The sequence below is a fragment of the Cibotium barometz genome, chromosome 14 (genome assembly GCF_041138505.1).
Source record: "Cibotium barometz isolate CiBa-2024 chromosome 14, ASM4113850v1, whole genome shotgun sequence".
Taxonomy (NCBI): Eukaryota; Viridiplantae; Streptophyta; class Polypodiopsida; order Cyatheales; family Cibotiaceae; genus Cibotium; species Cibotium barometz.
The window spans coordinates 884,252-892,920 of record NC_141059.1 but is presented as its reverse complement, the minus strand read 5'-3'; positions in this window follow the sequence as shown (position 1 = coordinate 892,920).

Below are 8,669 nucleotides of genomic sequence, written 5' to 3'. Positions count from 1 at the left end.
AATCTGGTTTTAGTTGGCCAGATGATTGAGCAGGGTTTGCAGGTTCGATTTAACCCTGATGGTTGTTATGTTGAAGACTTTAAAGACAAGCGCGGGTTGGTTGCAAAAGGCAACAAAGTGGGCAGAATGTTTACATTGAATGTAGACATGCCTAAAATGAGTGCTGCGATGTTTGCAAATGGTTCAGGAATTGTTGCAGACACAGACATTTGGCATAAAAGAATTGGACATGTGAATGTGCAGAGAATGAAGTCTATGCAGACTAAAGGAATTGTGATAGGGCTGCCAAAATTTAAAGTGGAAGGTATGCAGACAATATGTGAAGCATGCCAATTTGGAAAGCAAACAAAGCATGTATTTCCACGTAACAGATATGTGAGCAGAAATGCACTAGATGTTGTGCATTCGGATGTATGGGGTCCTACAAAGACCATGTCTATGGGAGGCTGCAGGTATTATGTGACATTCATTGATGACCACACAAGGAAAGTGTGGGTATATTTCATGAAGGAGAAGAGTGAGGTGTTCACTCACTTTCAGAATTTCAGAGTTTTGGTTGAAAAGCAAACAGGGAAATATGTAAAGTGCCTAAGGTCAGATGGAGGGGGAGATTACTTCTCCAATGAGTTCTCTGAATTTTTGAAGAAGAATGGTATTCGGAGACAGTTTACATGCAGATACACTCCGCAGTAAAATGGAGTTGCTGAGCGGAAAAACAGGCACATTGCTGAGATTGCACGAGCATTGATGGAAGAGAAGAATATGCCGCATAGCTTTTGGGCTGAGGCTATTTCTACAGCAGTATACATCATGAACAGGACTCCAACTGCAGCCATACATGATGTAACTCCAGAGGAGAGGTTTACTGGTAGAAAACCTGATTTGTCTCATCTGAAAGTTTTTGGATGCATATGTGCATGTGCCAGATGAGCTGAGAACTAAGCTGGATCCAAAAGCTGAAAAATGTGTACTTATTGGATATTCCCTTGAGCAAAAGGGATACAGGTGTTATAACCCTGCTACACGTGAGTTGAGGGTAAGCAGGGATGTTGTCTTTGATGAGATGAGCAACTGATATGCTGCTGAAAAAGAAGCTGTTGGGGCTGCCATGCTTGAGCATAGTGTGAAAACACTTTCACACCTACCCAACTACACACTAAACACTCTTGGCAATTTGGCCACACCAAATTGACAAGTTCAAGGCTTTATCTAGAATATCAAATACCTAAGGTTTGTAACTTTCCATAAAATTTGAGCTCGTTTGGAAGCCAATACCTAATATTGTTTAGATTAAACTACCACTTTTGCTACGATAAATTTATCACCCCATTTGATACAAGGTCAACTGGACATGAAGGGTCCAGTCCATCATCTCAGTACATAACCCCAGAGACTTGTCTGATCATTTCAAATAAACACTCACTCTTCTTCTCGCCCTGTAGAAACCTCGGCTAATGGCTCTGGATAAGCACTCCTTTCTGATGAGGAAAGCAATGATTATTGGAAAGTGCACGCACGTACAACAAGCCATGCCTGATAATAAACAATCAAGTGAACTACTAGGCACTCCATACCAACATTAAGATCGAGATTTAAGTGTAATCATTCCAGACCAACACTAAATTTCTTATTGTTTGCCTTTGATCTCTTTGGATCAGCTCCAAACCTTGAGTTTACTTCTGAACCGCCGTGTTCAACCCTAAACTCAACATCCATGTCAAGAGACCCCTCTGATCACTCCATATCAGCACCCCCTCTAGACTATGGTCGCAACCACCAACGGTTAGTAAAGTCTATCAATAACATAATCTATGTAGTGAGCATGCACCACGAACACAAAAGCCAAGAAAGTGAACTTTTATGTGTTTTCCTTGGTGTCCCATACCACCAAGGTCACAAGAGCTTACATAGAACATTTGATGTCCCATACCATCAAATGATTACGAGAACTACTATGACACAAAAAGTGAACCTTCTTTCTTTTAGTTGGATGATTCCACATCCCCAAAACCCAAGAGTGATGCAAAATATCAACATTTGGTATAAGGCACAAACTTTAACCATGTGTTTACTATTTAGGAGAATAAAAATCTAATCTCAAAATTCTACAATATTCATTCCGGAGTATGTTTGTAGATTAACTGATAAATCATGGGGTACATGTAATCCCAACCACTTGGATTTTCAATTTTATGGAGTTACATAACGAACACGAGAAAATTCACACTGTTATTTCCCAAGATGACACTACATGTCATATGCTTTCCCAATTTATCAAACAGATGGAATCTAGCCCTAAACTTGAGTAACTACGCACTCAAATGTAAACACAATGCACAATAAATAGTGAGCATCCTTAACATTGGGTTTGACATACTCAAAACTGACTGATTTTAAGTGTGGGATTTCTACGAACCCCATAGCTTAAGATTACTATGAATCTTTAAAGATATGTGACCTAGACATCTTTGTAAACAAAAGATATCCTGCACAAACCATGCACTTTAAAGCTTGCATCTCTATGGACCAAGCAAATAACACTCCGGTTGTTAAATAGCACAACTCTACGGTTGTTAACCACCCAAAGATTCATATCATTTAGTGATAAGAATAGTGGGTCTAGTTTTGCCTCAATCACACTCTAGTGAAACTTGAAGCTAATGCCAAGCAGGACATTAGTTGTTATAAACTTTGAAATGACAAACTAGTCAAATAAGTAAACACATCGGAGGCATGATATCCACTCGTAAACCATCTCGAAGGAATATGGTCAAACAACCATAAATTAGACACAAACAAGCACATTCTCTCGGCCCAAAAAGGGCCCAAACAAGCATTATGCCCGGTCGCCCCGCAGGCGTGTTGTGTGCTTTGTGCTCCTTGGGCAGGTGCGGTTGAGCCATCGTGCCATTGCACCACTGGTCGGTGTTGTTGTGTGTGTCATATTGTTAAAGCTCACAAGGCCCAAGGTTTGTGAATTCATGCCTCTACAGCCTTGTCAAGTTATTGAATGACATCCCAGTAGAGACTTCCTTTACGCTTTCGTGAGCCTTCGCACGGACTGGACCTCTCTTACAGTCCAGGCACTCTATCAAGGCCTCCATGGATGCTTCAGTTCATCGTGCTAAGAGGATAGGCTCACTATCACTACAATCATCTAAGAGCTCTTCCATGCACCCAGCAAAGCCATCGGCGATCCTATGCACGGAGGCATTGTCCAACTTATCTGATCCCGAGCATGGAGCTTGGGAATGACGTTCTTGAGTGACAGTGCTCGCCTCCACTACAAAAGCCACTACAAAAGCATTAGGGAAAAACGGAGCTCATTTTGGGGCCCTGTAAGAAATTCACTATTTTCGATTTATTTCTCTCCTAAAAGATCTCAAAAATAATAAAATATGGAAACGTGGCTCAGAACTGTCAGTAAGGACCACTGAACTGTCAGTTCAGAAAAGAATAAGATAATCTTTTGTCTAACTAACACGATTTTGCATTAAATATCTCCTTAATTTTTTTTGTTTCTCGAAGATTTCGCATCTCTTTTGACGACGTGTGTAGGCCTCTCATAAAGAATCCATCACTGAACTTAATGATTGTATGGATACCGCCACACTTCCACAATTCATGTTACAAAAAGACTATGAGATTGACAAGCCAACTTTGCAACCTCAGAAGCACAAAAATGGCCGATACTAGTGAGTTACAATCTCAGAAGAAGCGATTATACCATCTTCACATCGACTTAGAAGAACAATATGCTCCAGCACAAAAAAGACGAAAGGATACGGTGCTAAATGCTCAACAACGGGAAAATATGAGAAGAGAAGGGCTCCAACATATTGACTTATGGTGTGATGGAAGTATATATCCAAAATGTCTAGTAAAAAACTCTACACCTCCATTTGTCAATCCAACCACACTACTGAGGTTTGCGGGCGATGGACAAAATGGACTTCTTGGTTATATTTCAGCACAGTCTGCATTTGCAGAAACATATAAAACAATGTACCTACAAGAAAAGGGAGCCAGGATTCAAGAGATAGCTATTCGTGCAAAATTGGAGCAACAGTTGCAGAATGAAATTGAGGAGCATTCAAAGAGTAAAAAAGAGTTAACAAGATCAAGAAGGAAGAGAACCATGCTTGGAGACAGACAACGAAGCAGGAAGATTAAAAACATTGCAAATTTGAAGGCTGGGACTGGTGGATGCAAGCGAAGAATTCAGGAAGCAAGGTTAGTTTGTAATTTTTTATTTTTTAAACTGAAAAATGCTCTCAAATGACTATATCTATTTTGTCCATTAATGCAAAACAGGATTGGAAGTGTTGAATAATATAGGCATATTGTGCTGTTACTATATTGTTACTATAGGAAATTATTGGAGCCTGCAAAAGAAAATATGGATCCCAACCTTCTTCCAGTTAAACAAATGAAAGGATTGCTTTCTTGTGGTGTAGCAAAAGGTTTGATTGAAGAAAAAAAATACAAAACAATCAAACGCAATGTTGTAGAGGACTTTATATCCAATAATCAAGTTGATGGTACTACAATCCAAGAGGCTCTTGATGTTAGTGGAGTTAGCAGGAAGGGATATAGTTCGATTTTCCATGCGATATCCTCAACTTTGAGAGATCAAAGGATTAAACGAGTTTTACTGCCAAATCCAGCAATACAGTGTGGAAGATAAGAGGTCATTTGAATGAAAGTATAGATGAGTTTATTGGATCATATATCCATATTGAAGAAATATTTCATGGTGCTAAAGGAACCACTGTGTATGACCCTTGGAACAATATATTTGTATATCTACAACAACTTCAAAGAAGAATGGTCGAGTTTTATGGAATAACATTTGAAGAGTGCAAAGGCATTTTGAAATTTGTTATCAAACTGGATGAGTGTGAGGTTGTAAAGGAAAAGAAAATGGAAAGGATTACTATCACATTGATGAATGGAGCACTTGATACATCATTGAATGAAGCGAGTTCGAAGTATTTTAGTGTGCAGTCGGAGAAACACATATGGTGGTTGGGCTCATTCCCGGTATGATCATTTTTTATTTCGTACTTGATTTTAGTCAATGTTTTCAAATCTTTTATAGTAAGACTTTTGTTTTGTATAATCACAGGTAAAGAATAAGACCATGAAACACTAGATTGGGTGTTTCACCACACGGAAATACCAAGAATAATTAAAAGACAAGTGCAAAGAGAGAATCTCCATGTTGCAGGAAAAGGTGATTTTCAAGTAGAGTGGCATATGGCGGGGGATCTTAAAACACTTAAGTGCATGTATAACGTTAGTAAAGGAGGTAACTCAAAGTCTCCTTGTCTTTACTGCAAAGAATCAGCTCAAGTAATGGATTCCAAATGGTGGAAGAGAGCACCTAATAGAGATAAAGTTGACCCTGACTTCAAGGCCATTCTTGACATTCCACTATGTAATGTTCACATATGCACATTGCATGCTCTATGTCGAATTATTGAGAAATTGGTATTTTTGTATATTGGATTTGCTTGGAAACTCCGTCCCGAAAGAAATAGAAAGGATGCTCTTCATGCATTGGAAAAAGTGTTATCCGATATAGGTCTACATGGAGGTGATGTTCATATCACAAAGGATTTTAAAAAGTCTACCAATGGCAAGGAGGTACCAATCAATATTGGTGGTGTTAAGGCAAGAAGATTCTTGTCTCGACCTAAACACTAAGGCAAGGTAGAACAGTTTCAAGGATTAGTTATGGATTGTGGAAGCAAGTCCATAATGCCGTGAAAGATCATGAGGCAGATGGGGAAGCACGAAATGTGAAGGCAGAGGTGTGGAGGTCTCTTGATCAACTCTTCATGTTCTGTGACAATGTAACATGGACAAAGAGTGATTACAAGAACTTTGAAGAGGCAATTAAACATTTTGGGAAGTCAATGAAAGACGCATGGACAGCCTGCAATATAACTCACTACATGGTAAAGTGATGTCTTCTTCTTTTACTTAAGTGTGATCCTCTTTTCTTTTATAACTTACTATGCATTCTTATGTCTTTGTGAAAACAGCATATCATCTACAACCACCTTCCCTATTTTGTCAAAAAGTATGGATGCCCAGCAATTTGGTCTACCAAAGGCATGGAGAAGTCTCACTACATGGCACGTAATGCATTTTTCAGACACACACAACACTATGGAGGGAGTCAAAAGGCAAATAGTCTGAAGGAAGTCTTCCAATGGTTTTACCGAGGCATTCTACAAAGGCTGCATGCTAAAAGAAAAGTTGCTAGTTCCAAAGTCAAGCTTGCTTAAAAAGCAAAGACGAAGACAAACTTTGGACAATTCAATGGCAACAGAGAGACATAGACAGTGGAGGGATTCGAAGATATTTAGAAACCATAAATGGACAAGTAAACATGAATAGCAGTTTGTAACTTATTGGTGTTATGTCCACATGTTTTCAAACTCAATCAATAGATTTTTATTCTGTGGAACAAGTGACTCTTGGTGTTATGCCTATATGTTTTGAGACTCCATCAAAAGTATTTCTTTTGTGAAACATGTGATCTATATTAACAAGCATCAATACATCCATATATTAACACACAAAAAATTCAATCAATACTACTTAATTATGCTAGACATACTGTTGATCCTTACCAATAAAGTACTGAGTGTCAAAAGCTTTTAGAAGCTTTTAAGTGTGGGAAGAGTACTGAAGTGTCATACGGTGATGGGACAAATGCAAAAGGGTACTGATCGTCCGTACGGACAAGGAACTGATGAGGATCAAAGACTTTGTACAAATCAGTTCAACTTCAACATAATGTTTGTGCTATATTTGATGACTAAATCCTATTACTCCTAAGGCTTGCGAGTCGGAACTCTCTTTTTGAACTTGATTGGACTCTTTTTCTTCCTTATTGGACTCTTTTTCTTCCTTATTGGCTTGATGTCGACTTTCTGTTTATCAATGCTTGCCTCTGTTGCTTGTCTGAGAGGGGTATCCTTGTCTTCAGCTATCTCCACGTGTTCTTCTTCTTGGATTGTGTGGCCTGATGCAATCATGGGTGGCTCTCGAAACCTTATGAGCTTGTGTTTTCCATAGCCCTCTAGACATTTGGGCTCCTTAACACCACATGCTAATGCATAAGAAGTGTAAGACAAAAAGTAAGAGGCCCTAGAGGCCTGCTTATTCACATAATCCCCAAATATATCTATAGCGGACAACCTCTCTATTAAAATGATCTTTTCCTTTTGCCATGGAAGATCATGTCCACCTAAAACCCTAGACAAACATTTAAAGAAGTAAACAATGGCTTCTCCATTGTTGCTCAACTGCCTATGGTAAATCAAGATCTTAGCACTGCCTAGATCATGAATATAATGAGCTAGGCTTGACATTTTGCCAAACCCAGCCGGCCTGCTTCCACTTGTTCTCTGGAGGAATGTGTCATCCTCAATTTGTAGCTGCCATGTATCAAAAGATTGTAGTGAGACAATGATACATAACTACAAAACATTTAAACACAAGATAAAGTATTTGATTTGAAGTAATAATATCATACCCTCTCATTTTCATCAGCAACAAGAAGTTCATCTTTCCAAAGATTTATTCCTCTCCCCTCCAGTCCAGCCTCTTCTTTAAGTGTTTCCTTATGAAGTGCTGAGAGATTCATAGCTTCCTGGGTGATCTGGAAGGCAGCTTCATCTGGCTCTTGGAAATTTTTAGCCTCTTTGAAACAAATAGTAAGGGCCTCTGCAGGATCAAAAGTTGTTTCCAAAGCTAGCAGTGAATGGTCATCCTCTATGCCAACCTCCTTGTCAAGCCTTGAAGCCTGGGCAATAAGGGAAATGGCATAGTCCTCCCTTAAATTGAACATACACTCTATATCATGGAGGAAAACATAATCTTTACCACCAATCAAGACACCTGGAAGCATGGGCACTGCATAGTTGCTGCTCTGAACATCAAAATCTTCAACTGGCTGTGCTGCCCTAAGAGTTTCAGTCCTCAGTTGAACAAGGTCAAGAGCAGCCACTTGCAGCCCCTCATCCTCGAGGTTGATATCTTCTTCCTGCTCTGCCATATCTGTTGCCATAGGAATATCCTTTTTTACCTCCGCTCTACAGATATATCTTCTTCTTCAGTCTCCTGCCCTTGCTCTTCTAGAGATTGCTGTTGAAAGACAATGTACATAAGGAATGCCATGTTTTCCTCAAGCACTCTACACTTTCTGGTCAGCTGAATTTATATTCCTCAGGTAGGCTATTAAACCTTCTATTCACATGGTACCTCAGCCTGTCAATGGAGACAATATGATTTAAATGCACAAAAACCTTTTCACCTTCCACAATCCTTCCTGCCTCTGTCAGTTGTTTGAAGGTATCCCAATGGTCTAAAAGGAAATCTCTGTGATGGTCCAAAAGAGAGCTCATAGTGAACTCCCTGTTGAAAATACTGTGGTATATGTGGAAGTTCCTCTGAGCCTTGCACTTGTGAAGAAAGTCAAATAGGAGCAAATCTGGAGATTTTTCCTCTTCTGGTTCCCTTTGTTTTGAAAGGGAAGACTCACCTTTCTGCTCTAGTCTCTTGCTTTTGCCTGAACCAAAATTTATATAACATGAATTCTATATGCTCACATATGCAATCAGATAATGTATAGGATATCACCAAACAACTCT